The 20,486-nt window shown below is 38.7% G+C and overlaps 1 protein-coding gene across 2 annotated transcripts in view; it reads left to right on the top strand.

Moving 5' to 3' along the window:
• Positions 1-11,952: 11,952 nt before the first annotated feature.
• Positions 11,953-20,486, top strand: part of LOC127452340 (protein ELFN1-like) — a 188,284-nt gene continuing 179,750 nt past the window's right edge. The window contains exon 1 of one of the 2 annotated variants that reach the window (XM_051717754.1): positions 11,953-12,256. The gene's annotated coding sequence lies outside the window, so the exon portion shown is untranslated. Of the gene's footprint in view, positions 12,257-14,547; positions 14,665-20,486 lie in introns of those variants that run through there. The other variant, XM_051717756.1, reaches the window with a different exon arrangement.

The following is a 20,486-nucleotide window of genomic DNA, read 5'->3' as shown; positions in this document are numbered from 1 at the left end:
CCAAAAAGGAAATAAAGACAGCATAAAAGTAGTCCATACGACTTGAGTGGTTTAATCTATGTTCTCTGAAGTGAAACAATCCCTTTGGGTGAGAGACAGACCAAAATTTAAGTCCTTATTCATTGTAAATACCAGGAAAAGCAGAAGACCTACAGCAAGTAAAAGGCTAAATTTTCTCTTTATTTATGCAAGTATGCAATTTCTGCGACACAAGTGCCACCGAATGGAACTGCAAAAATAAACAATGTTTTCAAAAAAGCTTTTCGAATACACCCTTCATCTGCCATTTGTCAAACAAATAGATAAACCCACCCCCAACTCACGCCATTGGTAATGTTGTTGAGGAGGGTCTAAGCGGGTCGCTCTAAAAATCAGGAATTTGTATAGCACCACAGAGACACAGTGTTTACAGTTTTTGAGAAGAAAAATGACCCTCAAATAGCTTACTTACAGTTGTCTCTCCAATTTAAGCTGTGTTTAACAGAAAAAGTTACATACTTCAGCTTTAATCAAATTACCATCGAGGAGAAACAATTGAGATATTAAAAAGATCTCATTTGTGATTTTTCTTTCCTATGGGATGTCCAAAAAGCATGATAGTACCATGGTATGTTTTGGTATTTTTGTTAGTGTTGACTTGGCCCTGATCTCAGGTACGCATCAGGACATAAAAGAAATAACAGGAAAGCGAACATCAATGTTTAATATATTTGCACTTCTGAATTGATATGCACATTCACACAGGCACCCAAGCATGCACACATATGCACACACATACAAACACACACATCGCTGATTTTAGCTTGATTCCTTAGGCCTAATTGAGCAGTGCAACAGCATATAGGATGTTTAATGAACAATGAAATCAAGTCATTACGATCAGACATATGGTCATGATAAAGAGGAGGGCATATCCTGCTGAATGTTGACATTATCGATATTGATTTATAAATATGTCCCAGGACAGCAGCAATAGTGAATTATGTTGTCTTTATGTCTTGCAATAGGCACTATGATAGATCCTCCTCTCTCCTCTGCAGGTAGAGGCAAAGTGACAGCGTGCCAGCAGACAGGTGAACGGATTGTTGACTGCATAAATGAGAACTCTGGCAGGGAGTCAAAGGTGCCCATGGTTTAGCAGGCCTGCTGCCAGCCTGGCAAATGAATGCCCTCTTCACATGCATGCATTACATTCAAATGATTTTGAGCCTCACTTATACCCAATCAGAGTCCAGGCCCATCTTTAAAAGTGCTTCCTTTCCTATCAAACCCCCTAATTCGCCATTGTGTGGAGCATAATACCACTGACTTCTAACCAGACAGCGAGAGTGATCCCAGAAAAATGCTATCATACTCTGACCAATTCAGTTGGCAAATCAATTGCATAGGTATAAATGGACACAAATGTGAAAACCCCCATTCCCGCCCTCATCCAAGATGATGATGAGCCTGCATACAGAAGAGAGGTTGAACAGCTGGCTCACTGGGGCAGTCAAAACAACCTGGTGCTCAAAACAGTGGAGATCATAGTGGACTTCAGGAGGAACACCCCAGCATCGAACCCGCTGACCATTCTGAACAGCACTATGGCAGCAGTGGAGTCATTCAGGTTCCTGGGCACTACCATCTCACAGGACATGAAGTGGGAGACCCACATTGACTCCATTGTGAAAAAGGCCCAGCAGAGGTTGTACTTCCTTCACCAGTTGAGGAAGTTCAACCTGCCACAGGCGCTGCTGATACAGTTCTACTACAGTTCAGCAGTCACTGAATCTGTCCTCTGCACTTCAATAACTGTCTGGTTTGGTTCAGCTGTGAAATTGGACATCAGAAGACTACAAAGGACAGTTCAGACTGCTGAGCGGATTATTGGTTGCCCCCTGCCCTTCCTTCCAGAACTGTACACTTCCAGAGTGAAGAAAAAGGCCTGGAAAAATCACTGTGGACCCTACTCACCCAGCCCACTACCCTTTTGAACTGTTGCCTTCTGGCTGATGCTAGAGAGCACTGGGCACAAGAACCGTCAGGCACAAGAACAGTTTTTTCTCTCAGGCCATCCACCTCATGAACAGTTAAAAATTCCCCATTGTGTCATGGCTCTGGTGAGTTTGCCGGTTTATTCTGTTGTTTTGTTTTTCTCTCTCCCTCTTGTCTCGCAGGTGGAGACGGCACACATGATCGGTGTTTCCATGGGAACATTGATCATTCCAGGGGTGGCGCTGATCATGCCACTGATTAACATGCTAGCTACACCTGTTCAACTCTGATTGCACTCCCTACTTAATCCTTGTGTGCCCTCACTGCCTTTGCTAGATTATTGTTTGTGCTGTCAAGCAGCTAACCTTGCTCTCTTTGTCTTGTTGGTGCTGTCTCGTGTATCTTTTGGTTGCCTGTCTCTGCCCGCCTGTCGGGAAGTGTGGTTACCTTCCAGTTTGCTGTACGCCTGTCCTTGCCACCCACGAATTGCCAGTGGAGGATTCCTCATCTCTGCCCACATGTTGGGAATACGACTGCCCTCCTTTGCCCGGGCTTTGTTCTCTGCACCACACCACGCTTCAACGGACACTTTCTACGGATCTGCTCCCGACTTCCACGACACTGTCTATGAACGCACTTCTCCTTTGCCCACTGTGTGGCCACCATGCGCACTAAGACTCTTTCTTCACCTCCTGCTAATGCAGCTGCTGCTGGGATCGCCAGTCTTCGCCAGTTCAGTTTACTGACATTTTTCTGTTGTTAATAAATACTTTGAACTGTTCTTCTGCTTTTGGGTCCCTTTGTCTCACTCTCGCTCTGACACATTGAGCAATAATTATGTGCAATACACAGTTTAGTCAGTTTATATTTATTTAACATATCCTACCTCTTCTGCCATACATTCCCTTGCATCTGTATATAACAGATTTGTGTTTGTATTTGTACAAACATATATATATATATTTTGTCTTATTGTGTATTTCTATATATACTTATTTTTTTCTATTTGCTCTTCATTTTTATTCTATTTTTTATTATCACTGTCTTGTTGTTGTTTTATTGTTTGTGCACTGGAAGCTTCTGTCACCAAGACAAATTCCTTATATGTGTAAGCATACTTGGCAATAAAGATCATTCTGATTCTAATCTGGCTCTGAATATATATTTTCAATGGAATGGGTAAAACAGCACTGATGCAAGTACACTAGAGAGGAGACCGGGGCCAGCTGTCACATGGGAAATTGTCACAAGTGCTATAGGTCAGTAACTATAAGGTTTTGAATCAAAAGTCTAATTACACAAATGCTTGCCTTTTCTAGCAGTGGTTTTGTATGTTGGTTTCAGACACCTGGTTCCTAGTAGGACCTTTTTTGTGACTTTTCAACTAAACTTAAAGGTGCTGTAAGCAATTTTACGCCGGATTCACACATACTCCGGGAGCAGGGTGTGAGCAAGTGGCGGTGTCTCTTTTCTAGGTTCCTACGGCAACGGTGGGCAGTCACATGCACTTGTTTATCAGCATACTTGGTCATGATTGGTTAATATATAAAGTCAGTCCACTGGGCGGTCATTTTTGGAATGCTTTCGGACTGGCTGGGTAATGGGTACGTGAATCGGATTTTAGTCAAGCAGTGTTCCAAGAGTGCTGATTTAATTCACTGAATCATTCAATAACCATTTCTGGAGATTGCATTTTTACTCCAGTAGGTGGCGACCAATGAGCATCTTTTATGTTATGAGTGAGTCTTTCAGTCATTGACTCAACAACAAATTGAAGTGAACAAGAATGATTCATGCACTTAAAGGATTCGTTCAAAAAAACTCATATCAGCTGTGCTGATTTATGGCACAACAGCACTATTTTGTGTGATATTGTATTGTATTTAAATATATTCATATTTATGTAATAGTTAGGTAAGCAAGTGAACGCCACAAAAAACACAGCTGTCATAAATTAAGGAAATTTTTGTGTATAAAATAATTATGTAGACTTTAACTAAAAGGTTAAACTGTCTTCTTAGGACAAATATTATTATTTTTTTTTATCATAAATGGTAGGCTGGGGCAAGTTGTCACATGTGTTTTATATAGACCTTTACCCACATACATTCCTGGTCATTTCCCTTTAGGAACTTTCTAGATGAAAACTCTAAATGGCACATCCGAGGAGACTTTTTCCTCTTGCATGCACACACAAAAGTAAACCCTGTAGTGACGTCATCTAGTGTCTTTTTTTTTTAGTCACTGCTGCAATGTATGTGCCTGTACAGAAATAGATTTTCCAAAATAAACCTACTATAAACCTATTCGCTGGAGTAAAAATTATGACAAGGACATTTTCAGACATTTCTTTCCTCCACTGTCTCTTTAGCCAATGGAGATGGAACAAGCTGTTGGCAAAAATGAAAGTCCAGTGTACAGGCACTTAGCCAATTTTAATTATGCATGCCATTTATCCACTGTCCAAATAACCCTGTCCACTTGTTCCTTGTAAGTGTATCAATCTGAGTCAAGCACTATTTACAGCCATGGAGTAGGCTGGTCCTTGGGGAGATAACCCCAGCCTGGGCTATGGTTGGCTGGAGCAACCTGAAAGTATACACACATCAGGCCATTGCACTTTGCCTCCATACTGGTGCAAATAAGGGCCCTCCATTCAGAAGTCTTAGTGGAAAAGAGGCATGTCACCACTGGCAGAAAATATGTAGCTTTTTTGTAAAGCTTTTAGAGTAGGTGGTGTGTTTATCCCAGCAGTTTGGCCGAGGGCAGCCACTGTAGTGTTATGGTGCAACTTGTGTGTTGTGTAAGTGTGCATGTATATTTTTATGACAATCTTTATGTGTGCACATTTCCCCCTTTCCTGACCATTGCCTTTCTTTTCGCCTGTGCCTCAGCTCTGAAAAACTTCAAGTGTTGCTCCAAGCAAGAGACAAGGGCAGGGGTCGTCAAACTTTTTGACATGGAGTGCCATTTTTTATTTTCCTGGTCAATGGCTGCGCCACTCATAAAAGTGCTTTAATGAAAGAAAACCTGTCTTTTGTACAAAATGAGTTAATACAGTTAATGTCACAAATTTGCTTATTTGATTACTGATCATGAAATTGTGTGGAATCTTAAATATTTCTTATATTATGTCATTGTAATCATGTAATTACCAGCACGCAAGCAACTGCAAGAGAGGAGCAGGCTATTTTATTTATATGACATTTTTCGCACCTGCATTCCAATCTACATCTTGATGTAATCCTTCCTAGTGTCACAGAAATTACATACTCCAGCTTTAATTATAGCTGGTCTCATGACCAAAACGTCACCGTACTGACTTTTTGCCTGCATCATCCAAATGTCTTTAGGTGTATTCGACTTAATGAAGCGCCTGTTACTGACATAGCAGAAGTAGTAAAAGTAGAATGTGAAGTATGCAATTGTGAAAGAAGCCCATTAAACACATGCGTCTTTACCGAGAACGTCAAAGGGAAAATACGACTGCCCCGTCTGTTGTGGACAAATTAAAGAACAATATTTTTATGGAGTGTGTTGCTGATTCAGTGGTGGGTTGTCTGACAGACATTCTTTGACAGTTGTTCACAGTTTCTTTAATTAACTGTTGCAGAAGAAAAACCTGTGGGATGCTGTAACATAGGCCTTTATGTTGCGCACCTCTATACACCTAAAATAAACTTTTGAAGCGACTCCAAGATCTCCAGTTACACTGAAGCACAATATTCTGCACCCGGGATGCAGATAAGTGGTGTTGCCCTATGTTGGAGCATCTCTTTTCATTATAAAGTTCCCCTGGGGTAAAAAGCACATTTTATTTTATTTTCTCCCAAAACACTAAATAGCAAAAACTACCACCGGACTTTCCTTAACAGCTGATGATTATGCTCCTATACACAGATGAGCTCTTCGTGATATAATTTATTTTAGTCTTGATAATTAATGATGTGTTTAAATATTTCCAAACTCCAAACAAACACTTGTTGATATAAAAGAATATATCAAATCAATCACACAGTGCATCTACATGTACAGACTGATCAATTATCAAAAGAATGGAGGGCCCCATTCCAGCTGACAGATCAACTCACTCACCAGTGGCGGATTTAGGCATGGGCGACATGGGCAGTTGCCCAGGGCGGCACCCACACAGACCCCCCCCCAAGTCAACAACTTTGGGGGCGTGTTGAAGTGGGTTTCGCCCAGAGCGCCATACAAGCTAGAACCGCTACTGCAACTCACCATATTTGAAGAGCAACTCCATCCTCCACTTCTTCACTGAGCGCAAATATACAGTATGTCCTTCAGTTTTTTACTTCTGATCCTTCAATAACTTGGGTTTTATTGATTTTTGGCTACATTTCACTTTCTTCATTTGTTGCGTTAACCACAACCAGGCTTTATGATGTAGGCCTACTACGTAATACTGAAAGCTTGGCTTGAAGGTTTACCTCAGATAATTATTGTTTATTAATGTGGAAGGAGGCAAACATCATTTCACCTTATTTGGCCACATTTTAGGTGGAAACAATTGACGTTGCTTCATTTGAAACTAAACTTTTTTTATTTGTATTATTCAGTTTACTAAGCGGAGCCTTGACTTGAGCTGTCAGCCTCCTCTGGCATTTATGCAGCACCTTTCAAACTTGCCTGGGCTATCACGTATGAAAGAAAATAAATGAAATACACATTTTCACATTAGCCTGTATGTATTATGCACACTTGAAGTTAAATCGATCAAAACAACTGTTAATTTGATATTATTCTTTTTTAAATATATATATTTTTTAATACTCAGCTGTCCTTGCTACCTGTGACAGGCTGCCAGTATAATACAAAACTTTACTACTGTTATCACAGGACTGCCTGCTGTTAGCCTACTGTGAATATCACCAGGCAGCGAGAAATGGTTCAAGTTCAAATACCGAAAGACTCATAAACCAAGTAAAATGACCCTGCTGGCAATGTTCTTTGCATTTTAGACAAGACTGTAGCGCTCTCTCTCTCTCTCTCTCTCTCTTTTTCTCTCTCTCTCTCTCTCTCTCTCTCTCTCTCTCTCTATATATATATATTTATGTATTTATTTATTTTTCCTTACAGATGTCCTAATCTTATTTTTTAAGTGCCAATTGTGAACAATTGCAACAAACTGCATTTTGCTCCTGAAATGATTATCTAAAGGTCAAACAATACACTTTTCTGTCTGTAAGGTCATGACATGGATATCATATTGAACCATGATGTCATATAGGGCATAAGCAAGTTATTATGAGTTTGGTTTACTCAAATAACATATCTAAAAAGTTGCCTTCATATCTTGTGTTTTCTGCTGTAGTCAGTTTTAGATATTTTAAAATATTCTAAAGTATTGCAATTTAATTTATGGTTTTCATAAAAAATATGGGCACACTAAAAATAATGAATAATGCTTTCCATTAACATTGAAACAAGTCTAAACACTGGAATGATTTTAGTATTCTACCCCCAAGGAATTTATTTACAGTACATGAGGAATCTGAAGAGTTCTGATACTGCTGTATGAGTTTATTTCTAATGCAGTATAAATAATTATTTATTTTTATTAAAGAGTGAAATGCCCCCAGCTGTGAGATATCACTGCAAGTATAAGCTTCGCCAATTTACAAAAGAGATATGTACTTAGCTGTCTCAAAGGACGCATAGTCTCTGCCTACCTTGTCCGGTGTCGCTGCATATTCCGATCTATGCAAATCTAACTCCTACGTAATGAACTGCTTTTACCTCAGACAGTGAACTCAGAATGTTTATGTAAATGATAACACATCACACACCTCTAAAGACCTTTTGTTAGAATAAAATGATGTTTTTTAAAGTAACTCAAGGCTATAGCTTTTGATTTAGCAGTCATGATAACCTAATGTAATTGTTTTCATTTGCTCTGTGTTGTATGTGCTTGTTAGTAAAAGCCTTATTTTGCTGATGCTTCACAACTGAAACTCACAGGGAACGTTATATTTTCACCAACATACATTCCCTTGTAACATGTATGCAGCTGTCATACTTGTGCATTATTCATGAGATATTTAAATTCAGAGGGAGGGACATGACAAAACACTTATCAAAACAAATGTTTTTCAAATACTTATTCAGAGTGCGTTGGCTGGAAAACTGACACACTGCTTCCACGTCTTCATGGACAAGCAAAAAAACTCACATAAACATACTAAGTCTGTGGGCCACAGTTATTTAAACTATGAAACCACTCCATTGAATTTGCCATTTCTGGAATGTAATTTTGGGTCCTATATCTTAAAAACTGTAATCCTTTAAACATGGATTTGCATAATCCAATTTTGACAGTAATACCGGAGAAATGTAATAATCAGAACATTTACATTTTGCTTTCCCGTTCAGTTTGAAGGCCCCATTTTCCAAAGGCGACGTATGGAAATGTTATCAATTACCCTACAAGAAACAACATCACAGAAGACCCATATGGCATGAAAATCTGTAATCAATGCATATTACACACCACTAACGGCAATCATCCACAGCTGCTGTGAAGGATAAATGTTGAGCCACTTAAACAAATGGCCCACCATTGCTTCAAGGGCACTTAATGCAGACATTTGAAAAAAACCTAGACCTAATAGGATCTCATCTTTCTGACACTGCCTGACCAAAAGGAGGATTTGCTCCAGGCATCTGTGCCATAGTCCAGATGTTAAGATGGATCTGCTATGTTCAGGGGTGGCAGATGCTCTATTATATTGACTGCCGCAAAACATTTCCTCTTCAGAATTATAACTATCCTCCTCTTTCTCCACTCCATTTAATAGGCTTAACAAATAAATGGAGGATTTGAATAAATCACAACTAATAATTCACCTCACAGCCTGTCTTCTTCTCTCCCCAAAACCCATTTTCGGACATTAGAGCCCTCTCTCTTTAATATTGACGGCTACTTAACATATTTAGCTTCAGTTTAGACAGCTCAGTGCAAATATAATAAAATCCCAAATTCAGGGTCTATAGACTGATTGTAGGTGATCGGGCAATTTGCAGAATGTCTCTGTGCATCTTCACCTATTGTAGATTGGCATCACTTTTAATCAGTCAGTTTCATGTTTTGCCATTTGTGGTTTCAAATAGGCTAGCTGAGATTTCCAATGTGCACTGTAAAAAGTAGTAACATGCAGTTGTTACCTAAAGATGCTATTTCTACCTGATCTAACCCTTAAAGTTAGTTTTGTTGGTTTAACCTTACATATTTAGGTTAATTCATTGATGTTAAATAATACTTTTGACTTGAATAAAGCCTGTTAATTTAGATGTTACAATATGAAGCACACTTTTTTCAGTACTGTATGTGCATGCTCTTAAATATCCCCTTGTAACATCTCATTGTAAATACCTATTTAATCAGTCATTAGATTTTTGATACATTTCCAAATCAGTGAGAAACAGAAAATGGTATCATAGTCAAACCTCTCTTGCACATTGGAAATTTTACTTACACATACCAATACCATATCAAATTAACCTGCATTTATTAGCAAGGGAAACATAGACCAAAGGTATTTAGAAGTAAAACCCTTTTTTTTCAGTATTAATTAGCTGAAATTCATTAGCTCAAATACAAATAACAGGCCCGTTAATATTCCTAACATACACTCACGTAGAACTTTATTAGGAACACCTGTACACCTTCTTATTCATGCGATTATCTAATCAGCCAATCGTGTTGCAGCAGTGCAGTGCATAAAATCATGCAGATACGGGTCAGGAGCTTCAGTTAATGTTCACATCAACCATCAGAATGGGGAAAATAAATGCGATTTCAACCGTGGCATGATTTTTGGTGCCAGAGGGGCTGGTTTGAGTTTTTCTGTAACTGCTGATCTCCTGAGATTTTCACACACAACAGTCTCTAGAGTTTACTCAGAAAACAAAAAAACATCCAGTGAGCGGCAGTTCTGCAGACAGAAATGCCTTGTTGATGAGAGAGGTCAACGGAGAATGGCCAGACTGGTTCGAGCTGACAGAAAGGCTACGGTAACTCAGATAACCCCTCTGTACAATTGTAGTGAGCAGAATAGCATCTCAGAATGCACAACATGTTAAACCTTGAGGCAGATGGTCTACAACAGCAGAAGACCACATCTGGCACTTTATAAGGATCATAGTGTTTTAAGTGCTCAGCGAGTGTGAGCATAGCATTAACTTGTTAACTGTGTTGTTATTACAAGTGCAAATACATTTAAAACAACTTTAAAACACATGCGACACAAGACGCAGCTTAATTTGTGATAGGCACAGACTCCCTGCAACATTTGCAGTGTTGCATTAAACTGAGCAAGGGATCAATGCTCCTCTGCAACTACCCCCAAAACTTTGAAACAGCATGACTGACTGCTACCTACAAACAAGAATAGCAAACATTTAACCTCGCCACGTCACATCAGCCTGCCCACTCTAATGAGCATTCAGCGCTGACACCCCCACCACTGCAGCGGACCGGTGCTCCTCTGCAGGTCTCCTGCTGCACATCACTCAGAGGCACACATGCTCACACAAGCCCAGTCGGCCTGTGGGTAATGCACCAGATCACCAGTGCCTCTCTACAGATGGATGCCCACTTTTGCCACCTGCATGGTTCTTTATGAGTGCTGCAGAGAGCAAGGGAACCTTAGCCTCCACAATAAATCCATCCTGTGCCAGACACATAGGCAGCAGCAGCCTACAGCTCCCTCCTGGCCCCCTGCCCCTCTTCTCTAAGTGCAGCCTCCTGAGAGTCAAGGTTACAAAGTATGATGAATGGCTGTCAATCGTACCCCAAAGTTTACCGAACTTAAATTGTGACTGAGTGCATTCAGAGGATGTGTTGGACATCTGCTTTTCCCAGTAGTGCAGAAAGTCAATATTAAATGATGCCAGTCTTGTTCCTTTTTCTGTTTCTTTCCCTGTTCCTTTCCCTGTTTGCTTCGAGCAGAAAATGGTACAATGTTATTTTGTGGGTGGAATCATGCACAAATACTGTAGTAAGAATGTTACAATGAATGAAATAAATGTTGTTCCCTCTCTCTAAACTGGTTGAATGAATGTGATTATACGTGCTTTGCCAACTGTTGTATTTTGCATTAGCAATTTTCAGCTACAGTGGCAATATTTACCTTAAGGAGCTATTTCGAAGTTATCTAACACTTAAATTGATTTTGTTGGTGTAACCTAGTGTAGACAGGTTGATATAGTGCTGTATCAAACCAGTTAATTTAGTTGATACCACATGAAGCACATTTTTAGGTTAGCATTTTTATTTTATATTTGTATGTTTCCCACATGCATGTTAAAAAATGTTTTAATTAAAATACCAGCTTCAATACAAGTTAAGTTTAATCGACAGCATTCATGGTATATCCTAATGTTGATTACTACAAAAATGTATTTATTATAATTTAGTATAGCTGCAAGACATAAACAATATGCATGTTAACACGATTTTAGTGTGATAAATCCACTTACTAACCTTTTCAGTGTAAAGTTACATCCAGTTTTACATCGTTGTTGCCTTGACAAATGTAATACTGGTTAATTTAAAAGACCTTGCAGCTCAAATAATGCATACATTTTAACAGAAGGATTAATGTAAGTGCTTTTATAAAATTATAAGCTTCACATTACTGCCTTTAAACCCTCCAAAAATAGGCCCCATTCACTTCCATTGTAAGTGCCTCACTGTAACCTCGATTATTGATTTTTTACAAAAGATTTTTAAAAGGATTTTTACAGTGTACAGTGATGTGTTAACATCTCGCATTTTGAACTGAAGACTTCTCTCACGTGGCACACAGCCCTCTTGCATTCAGTGTTGAACCAACACCATTTATAGCCTCGCAGTAACCAACAATCTTATTATGAGATTTAACTTTGCCCCAACTGGACTTGTGGATGAGCGGTGCTCTGGCCGCGCTCCGTAACTAATAAAACACGGGCAATAGTTATAATAACGTGCCGTCGGTGGCGTTGTGACAGACAAAACTGCTCTGTAGCAATATAATAGAACTCCTGCCATGTGCTCTGTCTGTGCGGAATACATAAAGGCTCTGCCTTGAATGAATCACTCGCTCTTTAATGGATCTTTGAGGATCGCGCTTGACGCAGTGACGAGCTGTATTTTTTTCGTCCCCCAGTCCGATATCTACTGCCTCTTAGAAAATGTCAAGGGGGTTCATGGTGACATAGGGACCCCGGTTTTGGTTACGGAGAGACTGCAGGGCTCTTGCTTCGCTGTGCGAAAGAGGTAAGTGAAAATGTTTTGGAATTCAGCTCTGTCGCATCTACGGATATATTGTAGATAGATCGTTGGTTTTGTTGGACGATAAATGAAAAGAAGCATCGTAAAGAGCAACTGTAGTCTGTAAACAGAATTTAATGTCATGCAAGTTATCCGTGTATCTTCTGCACATCCGCGTATTTGCAACAAATGTCTCGGTGTGCTTCTGCCGGACTTGTTTAAGTTATAAATTGATCATAATGTGTTGAGTTTGGCGATGCCCCTAAACGGACTCGAAATGACCATGCAATTAGCGTATTTTTGCACTTAGGCGTAATATATATTGACACTCATACAAAACTACACAGGAAAGAGGGCGTTGGAGCGCGTTTCTTTTAAATAGCATGGGATAATTTGACATAAACTTAAACTATGCATTTGTGCGTTAATGATTTAGCTGAAATTATACATCAAACGAGTCAGCACTTGGTTAATGCATTAATATCTGTCTTTGTAGTTAGTTTGGGGTTTTATCTTCCTCCAAAGTGTCTAAGTTAGAGATGATACAGCCTTTAATATAAGACGCGAGGGCACCGCGAACATCTCCAGACTGTCGCCAAATGTTTCAGGACCCTGGACAGCAGACAGGTTTCATTTGCCGCTAGAGTTCGCCTTCAGCCATAAAACTGACAGCTGGTAGCCCCATTTCCGTCCTAAATCACAGAGTACTGTGTGAAAATATGTCCGATCAGTGCATGGCTAGCGTATTACACCAACAGAGCTCCGAAAGTTTTACAGCGAGCGGTAGCTTGTTTATCCATTTCCAAAACGGTTAACAATGAAAGTGGTTGTTATGGCTTAGGCTACTGTATACCTAAAATACAATTAAATTATCACCACTTGTGTGTAATGTTGAATGAGTACTGTGCGGGGCAACTGAGAGTGTTTCAAAGAGTGTCTCTTTGAAAACGGGTCTTTAGGATTTCTAAATTAAGGAATCATTTGAAGTCTCTAAAGCAAGAGAATAAGCTATTCAGAGACATAATAACTGAGTTTGAATCAAAGCTAAGATTGAAAACATGACGCAGATCACTTTGGAATACGTCATTTCAAAGAACTCAACTAGCTCAAGTGCTATTGTAAAACCTTGAGTTTAATAAAAAAATAAAATAAAATAAAACAATTAATAAAATAAAAATAAAACACTCACAATTGAAACAGATTGCAATGTAAATATGTGAGAAATATGAATATGGTATTTTAGTTGAAGAGTTACAGTAAGTGTAACAAAATACATGAAAAAGACACCAAACTTTCCATATTTTAACAAGACCTGAAAACAATGTGAATTATGTCATTGTTAATTTATCCATATAATGTAGGTAAACCTGTGATCTCAGCTGTGAAGTACTGTATGTGCATCCATTTGGAAATGTGTCATGTCTCTTATGACTCAAAAAGCTGTTTGTTTTTTCACCTTGACTGAGAGATCTGTACTTCTACCAGCTCTGACCTTTGACACTTAGCCTCAGGAAGTCTTTGAGCACATTAGGTCATCTAATGCAACTCGTAATGACCTTATAACACAGTTCATTACATAAGAATTAAGAGCTTCATGCGTGTTAAGTAAACTGCCTACCCATTTCAATTGTACAAATATCTTTGACAGGACAAGCAGTTTCTGTCTAAATCGAAGTATTCCTATTTTGAGAACTCTAAAAGACTTTCAAAGTTCTCAAAACACAAATATTTAGATTTATAATGTACTTGTAAGTCACAAAGGAACTCAGTTTGCCCTATAGAGCTGTTTTTGGATAGCTATTACCTATTTTGTTTATCTCAAAAGGTAGTGTGGTAAAATAATTGAAGTTAACTATGTTGAGGAACCCAAACATACGTTAATAATGAATCTTAGTGTATGTCATTATTGTTGCTGACTGGAAGATCAGTGGCTTTACCACTTGTCCTGACTGGGATGAATTGCACTCTTTACAAACAGAGAATATCCACCCTTTCTACAAACATTTGGTGAAAACATGGCAAATCTAAATCATTCTCGATCTTCAGCAGGTAAACTGACACAGGAGCTGTGCCCAAACATAACCTGATGTTCACTAGTTTTGGGCCATTCAGACCGAAATAGAGCAGAGCGCTTTCGGTGTAAAAGGCCCCTGACTCTGGTTTCAAAAAATTAAAACATTGTTCGTTAGGTGCGTGCATGCATCTCTTTCTCTCTCTCTCTCTCTCTCTCCCTGTCTCTCTTATCTTGATTATGCAGCTTAAAGATTGAGTCAGCTGTTTTGTATGCAAGGTGTCTGAGCCAGGCTCTTTGTGGAGGAGAGAGCAATCGTGCCGTGGATACTGAGAAAGAGCGAGAGAGAGATTGAGAGAGAGAGAGAGAGAGAGAGAGATGGCAAGATGGGGGTGAAGAGAAGGTACGAGTCTATATTCGTTTTGTTGGACATAATAGATCACAATGGAGCAAAGCAATGCTAATAGTAATATCACATTATCTTCCTTTAAATACCAAAAGCATATTTTATGCATGCAATACTCACATAAGACATAACTAATGATAAATTATGTAGCTGCCCAATGTGTTCACTTATACTCATAAAACACAAGTGCAATTGTCGGTGATATCTGAGGTAGAAGGCTTTTACAGAGCCATTGAAAGTGTGTTAAAAATGAATAAGGACAGATTTTGAACCGATTATTCAGTTGAGGTATGGAGAAGCATCTCGATCCAGTATATCCATATGCCTAAAGAGGAGAGTAAAAGAGAATATTTATTTAGGTGACGAAGAAGTGGACATTGATGACAATTAAAATCATACAATTGAGTATCCTCATAAGGAACACAACTAATCATAGCTTTATCAACATAAATATGTGTGAGTTAAATATTAAGGTAGTATCCATAATGGTTCAGTTGAGACAAGTCACAAAGTTTATGCAATTGAGTTTTAACCACTACCACAGATCATGCAAAAGTTATATAGTAACTTGCTTAATGTCCAAATTAATATAATACATGCATCTGAAAATAATTATTTATTTATAGCATGTATTTAGGAGGGGTACAGCTAAGCACTTATTTCAGAATCAGAATCAGAATCAGAATGAGCTTTATTGCCAAGTGTGCTTACACATACAAGGAATTTGTCTTGGTGACAGGAGCTTCCAGTGTACAACAATACAAAAACAATACAAAAACAGCAGCAAGACATAGAAAATAATAAAAAATAAAAAATAGTTATACACATACGTACAGACACACATACACATGGGTAGTGCAAATCTAATACAATCTGTTATGTACAGTGCAAATGTTTTTTTTTTTTTTTTTTCCAGAGGAATGAAATGGCAGAAGAGGTTGGATGTGTTGGATAAACATAAGAAAGACTAAACTGTGTATTGCACATAGTTATTGCTCAATGGGGCAATTTAACTGTTCATGAGATGGATAGCCTGAGGGAAAAAACTGTTCCTGTGCCTGACGGTTCTGGTGCTCAGAGCTCTGAAGCGTCAGCCAGAAGGCAACAGTTCAAAAAGGTAGTGGGCAGGGTGAGTGGGGTCCAGAGTGATTTTCCCAGCCTTTTTCCTCACTCTGGAAGTGTATAGTTCTTGAAGTGGGGGCAGGGGGGATTATAGCTGGGATTAAACCTATCGCTAATAATGCTTCTATATTATAAACAGCTATAGATCTATGAGTCTCATGCAACTATGTGAGATGTCTAGATGAGACTGTAAGAACCCTATTCCTATTGATATGCCAGTTTCCTAGTATTAAGGCAAAGGATGTTGAATAGGGAAGAAGTGGGCTGTCCGTGGTTCTTAAAACCCTTGGGAGTCTGTTGGACTGAAGTGGTATATTGGGCTTTGAGTCCTTTGTCATATGAAGTATGTTCTTTTGAGATGTTTCTTGTTTACACGTCTCGGCGGCAGCCTTTTGATTCTAAATTGATGGAGATGTTGTAAGCCTGGAGCTGCACTGTGGCGATGTCCCTTGTGCCTCAACACACATTAGCGATTGGATCCGTCTTGTAGCAAACAAAGGTTTTTACTATACCTGCATGCTCTAGAGCTTTGAATACAGTGACATGGAAGTTCAAGTCAAGGCCATACAATTTTTGACGTACTATTTCACTTTTGTTATCCAGAGCTCAACACATTTTTGCCGGCAATGCTTTGGCATGTAGGGAGGGTGTGACTGTAAGTGCTAAACCTTGGGGCAGATGCTCAAAAAGAAAAAAACTGAGGTTTCATTGAGAATCCAGAGGTCTCAGTAATGCGTTAAATAAGTGGCTGGAACTCACAGATAAGGCTGAAATTACAAAGCTGATATCCTTACAGCCTTTGCCCTTGAGTGCTGTTTTATTTCAATTTATCAACACAAAGATTGCACAGTTGTTGCGATTGTATCTGTTGGAAAACATACAAATGGCATTAACAGCTTCACCTTGAATCAGAAGCTTGTGTGAGTCATTAACTGTGCAGCTAGCATTTACTCAGTGGGGTTGCCCACTCTCACTTAGCAACTTTAATGCTTCAGATGTCACTGTAAGTTGCAAGTGCAACAAACACTACTAATACTCTCAAAACAATTAGAAGAAGCTCAATGTTGGCAAAGTCGAACCAATTTTTTTCAAGTGGGTGGTAGCAATACTCCCCTTACGAAGCTTACAATGGACGAATGCTACAATTAGGCATGTTCAGAATATTATTTTATTTTGTATTCTAATTAGGGCTGTCAGTCGATTAAATGTTTTAATCACGATTAATCACATACTTTTTCGTAGTTATTTGCGTAAAAGTGCTGGAATTTGACTCTAAATGTACTTGTTTTCCTGTCAACAAAAACAAGAAAAGAAAAACAATATGTAACAATATAATGTAAAACAAAAAACATTTTACTACAATCCTTCCACAGTATAAAGAATGAAATGTACTAAATTAGCACCAATTTAAGTAACATTAAACATTTCCCAAGGTCTAAGTGGTCGACTAATTGAAAAAACTAGTCCCCCCATAGGTTGCATATTTATTTCAATGGGCATTAAATCTCTTAAACTCTTATCCTCCACAACATTAATCAGCTGGCTGACTGTGGCTATCTGCTTTGCTACAGCAATCGTAAAGCTGCGTTCATGATTCGCATCAGGGCGTCAATGCCAGCGTCATAAGACACACTTTGAACTCCACATGAAAAACACTGCAGACAACGCTGTGGTCATAGTTAAGACTTGACGTGCTTCTGTGGTAATTGAACTGCACATTGCAGTGGCTGTAAAGTACTTGATTTCTCTTGCAAGTCCCATCTTGATCATTGACACAGAATCTCTGTTGTGTGTGTTTTGTGGTGTGTCCGTCAGTGTAATGACACCAGACGGACACATCGAAACATCACAAAGGTTCCATCCAGGTCCGACTAGTGTTTATGCTGGTTTATGCTGTATTAACGGTAAATGTGTTAATCACGATTAACTTTTGAAATTAAAAGCATCTTTTAACATGTTAATTCTGTCAGCTCTGTCAGAAATTACTTAATGGAAGCTACGTAGGTTGCTGCTGGCACTCAGTGAACAGGTACCATGCATTCAAGAGTATAGGGGATATTGAACATTACCCCTCCCTCTTCTTTGGCATCCCTTCTGCAAAGTAATTAGAGGTTAGGATACAGAGTAGCATGGCTGTGTACCTGCAGGCCTGAGCCCTCACTTGATGAATATCCCATGCATGAGAATCCATTAAAGCTGGTGATACATAACGGGTTTGTCAATGCTCACTTCAGAGTTTCTTGTATTGATTGAGTTTTTGAGCGACCAGCCATTCTCCTCAAAGCAGTTCTCAATCCCTCTTTCTCTCGTGTACTCTCATTTGTGCTTGTCTATTTTTATCTCAGGATATGCATAAATTCCAAATAGCTATAAAATGATGGTGCTTTTAGGGACTAAAAAAGCAGGGACTAAAAACAGTTCAAGGAATGAAAACGAAAACCGAAAACGAACGACATTTTTTAGCAGAATGTAACCGAAAACCGGAACAAAGTGATTTTCAATTGTTTGGGAGTGAAAACATTATTTGCAAATGCTGGTAACCAGTTATAAACTGTTCATTTTGTTCCGTTAATTTTTTCATGAAACCAAAGGCCAAAGGGGTTATCACAGTAAATTTTTGGAACTGCACTTCTTGCCCCCCAAAAATTATACATGTTCTTTGATCCTGAAGGAAACTGCTGCATCACACATTTCTTTGCCTAATTGTCTGTGGTGGATGTCATTCATTATGTGAATTAAGACCTTTTTAACATCTATGTATAATTACTACATATACTGCACGTGCACGGCTAATCCAGATACAAGGGAAACATTATAGCGGTAAAAAGTACATTTCTCAGTTGTTTCTAAGTCTTCATTGAATTATTGTTAGATAGGATGCATTAATACAGATTTTATGCTGTTGGGTTTTGACTCAGAAGCAGATCTGTAAATAAAATTATACTTAACTGTTAATTAACTGCTTGTTACGATTTCTATGCTGATAAATCCACCACACAGGAAAAACCGTAATTGCTTATTTTCTCTTATTTTGTTGAGGCAAGTGGCTTATTTTGGGCTTGTTTTTCCAGACCAGATTGCTTGTTTCTCTTGCAAGATCTGGCAACACTGCAGTTGGTATTATACCCACCCTTAGGCCAGAGTACTGTCATTTAAAAAAAACTTTATTAACTGTTCTTTTATTTTGTTCTAACTGGTAACCTTTTGGAAAGGAGGCTGCGGAACTTCTGAACCGGAACGAAAAAATACTGCTTTTGCTCAGAACGAACTGGAATTAAAAACATTTAATTTTTAGTCCCTGGTTAGAAGGTCACATTATATGGTTGCATAAACCACAGCAATGTTATCATTAAAATGTACACTCAACACTTTATTAGGTACACTTGTACACCTACTTATTCATGTGATTATCTAATCAGCCAATCATGGGACAGCAGTGCAATGCATAAAATCACGCAGATACAGGTCAGGAGCTTCAGTTCATGTTCACATCAATCATCAGATTGGGGAAAAATGTGATCTTAGTGATTTAGACTGTGGCATGATTGTTGGTGTCAGATGGGCTGGTTTGAGTATTTCTGTAACTGCTGATCTCCTGGGATTTTCACACACAACAGTCTCTAGAGTTTACTCAGAATTGTGCCAAAAAAATAAAATAAAATAAAAATAAAAAAAAATCTGGTGAGCGGCAGTTCTGCGGATGGAAATGCCTTGTTGATGAGAGAGGTCAACGGAGAATGGCCAGACTGGTTGGAGCTGACAGAAAGGCTACGGTAACTCAGATAACCCCTCTGTACAATTGTAGTGAACAGAATATCATCTCAGAATGCACAATTTTCAAACCTTGAAGCGGATGGGCTACAACAGCAGAAGACCACGTATGGCACTTTATTAAGACCATAGCGTTCTTAATAAAGTGCTTTGTGAGTACGGTTGGCTTGAGGTAAGACAAAGAATGGGACAAATGGTGCATTTGGGGAAAAAAGTGACAACAAGGCAACCAGAAATGTATGGTTATGAGTAAATAACATGAACTGAATACCAACATGCTATGCATTTGAACAGATCACATTCTTATATTTTTCAATAAAAGACATTTCGGTGGGTTTCTTGTTCAGTGTTGGAGAAAAACTGCCAATAAGTTATTATTATAATTTAATCAGACAATTTGAGAATTTTGAGCACTGAAAATTGGAGCACTTAAAAATTCTGAGTAAAATAATGGCTAAAATATATGTACATTTTAATCAGGGTTACATCACAGTTAGTGCCATTGTATTTAACAGGATCAATATCATTGATCACTCAGCATGTCAAGTTAGCTGACAAATAAATATACTTCAGACACACACACAGTAAAATTGCTTCCTTTTTAATTAATTGTCCACATTCCAATTACTGTAATTAGCCCACATGGGAAATACAAAGCCTTACTGTAGTGATGGATCCACTCGAAATTCCAGCTTGATTTTAGTTCCACTGCAGTCCAAACAGTGGTGAATATTTCAAAGTAGATTCTAACATAAAGCTTGTATCCAGTAGTGTGCCCTTGTAAATTCCATAGACAGTTCTTAATAAGGGTTATAGCTGGAAGAGAAAGCTTCCTGCCCTCACTGGTCTCTCACTGAGACATACAAGGGCATCCTCTCTCACTATGATCAAAATGGTGAACATCTACACTTGTCTTTCTGATCCAT

This window comes from Myxocyprinus asiaticus, chromosome 14 (assembly GCF_019703515.2).
Source record: "Myxocyprinus asiaticus isolate MX2 ecotype Aquarium Trade chromosome 14, UBuf_Myxa_2, whole genome shotgun sequence".
NCBI lineage: Eukaryota > Metazoa > Chordata > Actinopteri > Cypriniformes > Catostomidae > Myxocyprinus > Myxocyprinus asiaticus.
This window is presented reverse-complemented; position numbering and strand designations above follow the sequence as displayed.